The sequence below is a fragment of the Acinonyx jubatus genome, chromosome A2 (assembly GCF_027475565.1).
Source record: "Acinonyx jubatus isolate Ajub_Pintada_27869175 chromosome A2, VMU_Ajub_asm_v1.0, whole genome shotgun sequence".
Lineage (NCBI taxonomy): Eukaryota > Metazoa > Chordata > Mammalia > Carnivora > Felidae > Acinonyx > Acinonyx jubatus.
The window spans coordinates 24,971,161-24,977,160 of NC_069383.1; positions in this window are offsets into that span (position 1 = coordinate 24,971,161).

The window sequence follows — 6,000 nt, forward strand, 5'->3', positions numbered from 1 at the left end:
TGAAACAGTGCTAGAAAAGATCAAGATCAGGTGGGCACAGGTTTCTTGACACCTGTCTCTGAGTATAAAAGGAATTCTTTCAATAAGTATAAAATACAAATTCCACCTGATAAAAAAGCAGTGTTACTTATTTTTCTGTAGTCCCTACAAGGGTGGCATTTTAGGTTCCATGAAACGCGTTAGTTTCTCTGGAATTCTGAGTCTCGCACAGCATCAGGCACCCTGGGGGAGGTGACTCTCTGACTGGAAGAATGAATGGTGCCGTGGCCCCTGGAACCGGTGGCATTTTTCATGGGCACGCAGGTGGATTAGCTGTGTCTCTTTGAGTCCCATTAAGTCTTGAATTTGTTCCAGTTATTGCACATACTAACCAAAGCGGGCTTGTATGCCTCATGGGAGAAGACTTAGTGATGCAGAAGAAAGGAGAGACAATAGCTCCGAATGTGAAATCTTTCTCTGTTCCAGCACTAGTCCCGGGATGTGCTATTGTAGAGGACGTTAAAACCACGGGCTTGGGGTACCTGTGTGGCTTGGACGGTCAAGCGTCTGACTCTTGATTTAGGTTCAGGCCGTGATCTCATGGTTCGTGAGTCCAAGCCCCACACTGGGCTTTGGACTGACAGTGTGTAGAATCCCAGTGCTTGGGATTCTCTCTCCCTACCTCTCTCTCTGTTCCTCCCCCCGATTGTGCTCTGTCTCTAAAAATAAATAAATAAACTGAAAAAAGTGAAACCATGGGCGTTAGAGTCAGGCAAGTACAGGTGGTACCACTGGCTTGATGTGTGGCCTTGACAGAGTTACTAAGTAGCAGTAGTTTCACGAATAAAACAATAATAATAATAATAAAGGAAGCCCTATACACTGGGGCCATGTGCTTAGCACAGCATCTGGCAAATACTAAGTGCCCAAGGAATGCTATTATGAGTGTTAAGGTAAAGACAGAAGGAATTATTGTTTCCCCTCTGTAAATTAGGGAGAAGAAAATGGATGGAACACGAAAGGCTGGTGAGCATATGGAGCAACCAGAACTCTCTTACATTCGTGGTTGCTGGGGGTGTATAGTGGTACGATTACTTTGGAAGAGAGTCTGGCAGTTTCTCATAAGATTATATAGACATCTGCCCTGTGACCCAGAAATTTCACTTCCAGGTGAAATTCTAAGGGGAATTAATATGACTACCCAAAGACTTGCAGAAGTGTATTCATGTCAGCTTTCTTCATAATAGCTAAATATTGGAAATATTTGAGGTGTTCTTAAGAGGAGGATGGTGGTACTAACTGTGGTCAGCAACATACATATATTATCTATGGTATCTAACTGTGGCAGCTGCATCCATACATATGACATGCAACGGAACACTACTTAGCAGTAAAAAGGAATGGACTTCTAGTACTCACAAAAACATGCGTGAATCTCAAAAAACGCTATACTGAGTAAAAGAAGCTTTACACAAAGGAACACGGAAAGTATGATTCCATTTTGAAAAAGTTTTAGAATAGGCAAAACTGATCTATTGTGAAAAAAAAATCAGAATAGTTGTGGCCTCTGGTGTGGGGCTGGGCATTGACTGGAGGGAAGCCCCAGGGCACTTTCTGGGATGATGTTTCTGTCCTAGACCTTGACAGGGGTTTGGGTTAGCCAGGTGTGTGCATTTGTTGATAAACAATAAATGAATTAAAATTTGTGCATTTTGGGGCGCCTGGGTAGCTCAGTCAGTTGAGTGTCCGATTTCGGCTCAGGTCATGATCTCAGTTTGTGGGTTTGAGCCCCGTGTCAGGCTCTGTGCTGACAGCTCAGAGCCTGGAACCTGCTTCAGATTCTGTCTGTCTGTCTCTCTCTCTGCCCCTCCCCTCCTCGTGCTCTGTCTCTCTCTCTCAAAAATAAATAAACGTTAAAAAATGCAAAAAAAAATTGTGCATTTCACTGTATGTAAACCGTATACCAAAAGGAGAAAAGAGTTATAAACAAATACTGAAGTCTAACTGACAGTATGCAGGCTGACGTGCTCAGGAACGTACTAGTTACAAGTGTACTAATGCCTGCAATTTTGACACGCATCAAAAATAGGACAGGTTGATGGATGGGTAGAAGGATGGAGAGATGGATTGGTATGTTATAACACAAATATAGATAAAATGTTCATTGTTGGATTTGGGGGGGAGTGTACAGGTACAGTGTACAATGATTTCACAATTATTTCAACTTTTCTCTATATTTGCAAAGTTTCATAACAATATGACGGGAAAACATGGCATATTTACACTTGTATAGTGATCATGTTCCTCTTCCTGGAGTTGGGAGATCAGGGCATTCATCCTCCAGTTAGACCTGGTACTCTTCAGCTTTTCTTCTTCCCACAAAGTTCTGTTCTACTTGCAGTTCCCTCTTATCGGGGTTTGATTTCTGGATATTTCCTATGCTCTCTGAAGCACTTGAATGCTCTGGATGTTTCAGCCTCTCGGCTTCTCAGCTGTTACTGATGGCGGTTCCTTGGGCCCCTCCAATTCCTGTCCTTCGTTGATCTCACCTGTTTCCTTGAGTCTACTGAATTCTCCCACTGCTGCCCTGCAACCTGGTTCTGTCTCCACAGCCCGCAGACCTCACCTAAGAGGGCAGGGGAGGGAAGAACCCAGTCCTCCCGGCTGCTCGGTTTATCCAATCCCACTTCCTAATGAACGTGTGTCGTGTGTGCTTGAGGATGTTAGGCGCCGGGGCAGCTCTTCTTTTACTCTAGGAGTTGGAATACGAGACCCACCGCACAAGGAAGGGGCTGTTACACTGGTGTGGTGTTGTGTAAGGGACACCCATCTGGAAGGGGGAACACCTGACTTCTTGCCTTGCTCTTTCTTCCATTAACTCATCATGCAACCCTGGATCAGTTACACTCTAGGCCTCGGCCCCTTAATCTGTAAGATGAGGGATGAGAGGAGAGACCCTGCAAAGGCTGCTTCAACACCGAAATTCGAAGTCCAGGCGGTCAGATCAATGCCCAGTTCGAACTTTGCCCTACGTGACCTTGGGAAAGCTCCTCATATTTTTTGTTGTTTCAATAAAACTTTATTTACAAAATAGGCAGTGGGCATAATACTGTGAATGTCCCCCTTTTTTTTTTAAGTTAACATATTTGTTGAAGTCTTATTCTCCTTATTTGCAAAGTAGGAGCAATAATTACAATAATTATTTATCGCTCAGAAATCTCCTTACAGATTGAAGTAAGTAAGCATGGAGAGACCTTGCACAAGTCCGGGCACACAGTACACGCCTCAGTGCTACTAGCTCCCGCTGCTACTACCTTTGCTACTGGTTCTCCTCCGGCTCCTGTTCCTCCTCCCACTCAGGAAAACCAGAAAGCTACCACCAATGCAGGTAGCTGCAAACAGCTTCCAAAGGCTTCCTGTTTCTTTTCCTCTGTTGGAGAGAACATTATTGTTATTTTTTTCCGTTTGAATAAAGTTAACGGAGATATCCTCTCTCTGATTTATGTTTGCTAGCTTTATATTTGCAGTGACTTTAGGGGGGGGTGTGCTCTTTTATTGTTTGGCCATGTTGATTTTTCAGAAGGAGTATCATATTAAAACTAAGTACCCGTTTTAATTCCACATTCTCTTCGTAATCTTTCATCTTCTAAAGGCAAAAATCTTCATATTCTTTCTTCAGCAAATCATAAGGAGTAAACTGAAAAATCAATTCTTCTGAAGAAAGGAGAAAAAGAAGTGTTATTAAGAAGTAAAGAATAGTCTAAGGATGACTGAGGAGATCAATGGAACCATCGGAGATATTGTTAGTTTCTAACTAAAAACTAAACCATCCCCTCAGGCTGCTGCTGCTGAACATCTGTCCCCATTGGAATCAGTCCGCAGAAATTAGGCAGTGCCCATTAGCCTCAGCTCTCGGGGTCTCTGCCTTTTACCTTTCACTCTGTTTTTTGTTTGTTTGTTTTTTTTAATGTTTATTTTTGAGAGAGGGAGCATGGGGGAGGGCCAGAAAGACAGGGGTCAGAGGATCTGAAGCAGGAGCCCCCTGTGGTGCTGAACTCACAAACCATGAGATCATGACCTGAGTCAGATGATTAACAAACAGCCACCCAGGTGCCCCAACAAGAACAACAACTGAGACCATTAATCCAGTTAGGTGAATGCAATTAAAAAAATAATTCTAGGGGCGCTTGAGTGGCTCAGTTGGTTAAGCATCCAACTTCAGCGTAGGTCATGATCTCATGGTTTGTGGGTTCGAATCCCACGTTGGGGTCTCTGCTGTCAGCATACAGCCCACTTCAGATCCTCTGTTCCCTTCTCGCTTTGCCCCTCCCCCACTTGCACGTGCTCTCTCTCAAAAACAAATAAAACATTAACGAAATAATTCTAGCATAAGAAATGAGCTACTTTTAGCCATCCAATATTCTATACTATTTAGAAGCATTTGAGTAGAAATTTTAGAAGCCAGAGAGTACAACTTTTAACCCAAAAGATGAATTATACTTCTAAAATAAATAATAAAATTTCCAGAATGCTAGGAGTGTAGAATCATGAGTGAAAATAAGGTGGTAGTATTTGATCAGAAGTCCCTGATATACATAACCTTTGTCTTGGGGCAATCTGCCGTCTCTTCAAAGGGCTTGTGGGAAATGTGGGCACAGAGGACAGAAAACTGCATGTGTACTTATAACGTTGGTGCCAAACCCTCCAGTGCAGGATCCCCTTGGCCGCCACCGGAGGCAACCGTGTATCTAGTACAAGGCAGGCTGAAAGCCTACTCTTTATCTGAAGCTCATTTCCAAGTCTCAGTCTCACCACCACTGGCAAGGAAAGGCCAGTTTAGAGCAAGCCAGCCACTGACCCCTCCTTAGGCCCTGTCAGGCTGGCACAGAAATTCCCTGGCTGGGAGGTAGGGTGTATTTCAACTTGGGAGATACCAGACCCCAGGTTTCTCCCAGCACACTAGAGCCAGTTGGGAGTAAAGAAAGCATGGGGTGGGGGTGGAGATAAAGATGTAGCCAAGAACCCTACAGCTGTTGCTGGGCTTCTGAATCTTGAATGAGACTGAATCGCATCCTCCAGTGAGGAAGAAGGGTTGCAGCTAACGCTATTATTAACACAGCTCTGGACACTTCCTGAACTTACAGGTGAAGGCTCTCAGTGAGTCAGCTGTGGGAAGGGGAGAGGGAAAGTGAAGCAGGCATGAATCCTTTCCAGGGATGAATCTTTCTCTTCATTTTCATGACTCCCCCAGGAACTTGAGGGTGATGATGGCAGTATTCTGCAAGGGACCCCAAGAAGAGCCTCATAGAAAAAACACCGCTGGATTTCTCTGACAATCAGTCTGAGGAGGTATTGTCTCAGCCAAAGAGACCTTACTGACATCAGAAGGCTAAAAAGGGCCACCTGATTACATGACTCCTAGGGCTAGTGGGTCAGATTGGGAGCATCAGCACCTTTTCTGAGGAGACTGACATGGGTATAACATATAAGTTTGCAAAAGTAACAAAAAAATGAGATTTTTTTCTTTTTTAAAAGATTTAATACAGGATATCTTTCAGAACGAAATCTCCTAAGTGCAGATGAAATTTGAGTCGGTGTATCATCCAGCGTTTTAGGAATGAATGTATATCACTATGGTGGGAAGTATTCCTATGAGATACTTGTTTCGAAAGCAGACTGTAGGTCTTGTGAAAAACAACAATGACTAATGAATCAAAATATGGTACATATATGTCTCAGAGAGGTCAAATGAAAGCTTTGGCTCTAACCACAGATATACTAACTAGACCAATTCTCCTGGAGACATAATCCACCAGGAAATCAGAATATGGAGATCCCTGGTGAGAGACTTTTGTCAAACTAGTTATAAAATGAGAGGGTTTGTGTTAAATCTACAAAGAGGAGAGGTGACAGGAATTCCCATATTATTCCCACACTATTTCTGAAAGCTAAGTCCATCAATCTTTTTTTTTAATTTTTAATATTAGAGAGAGAGACAGAGAGAGAGAGAAAGAGTGAACA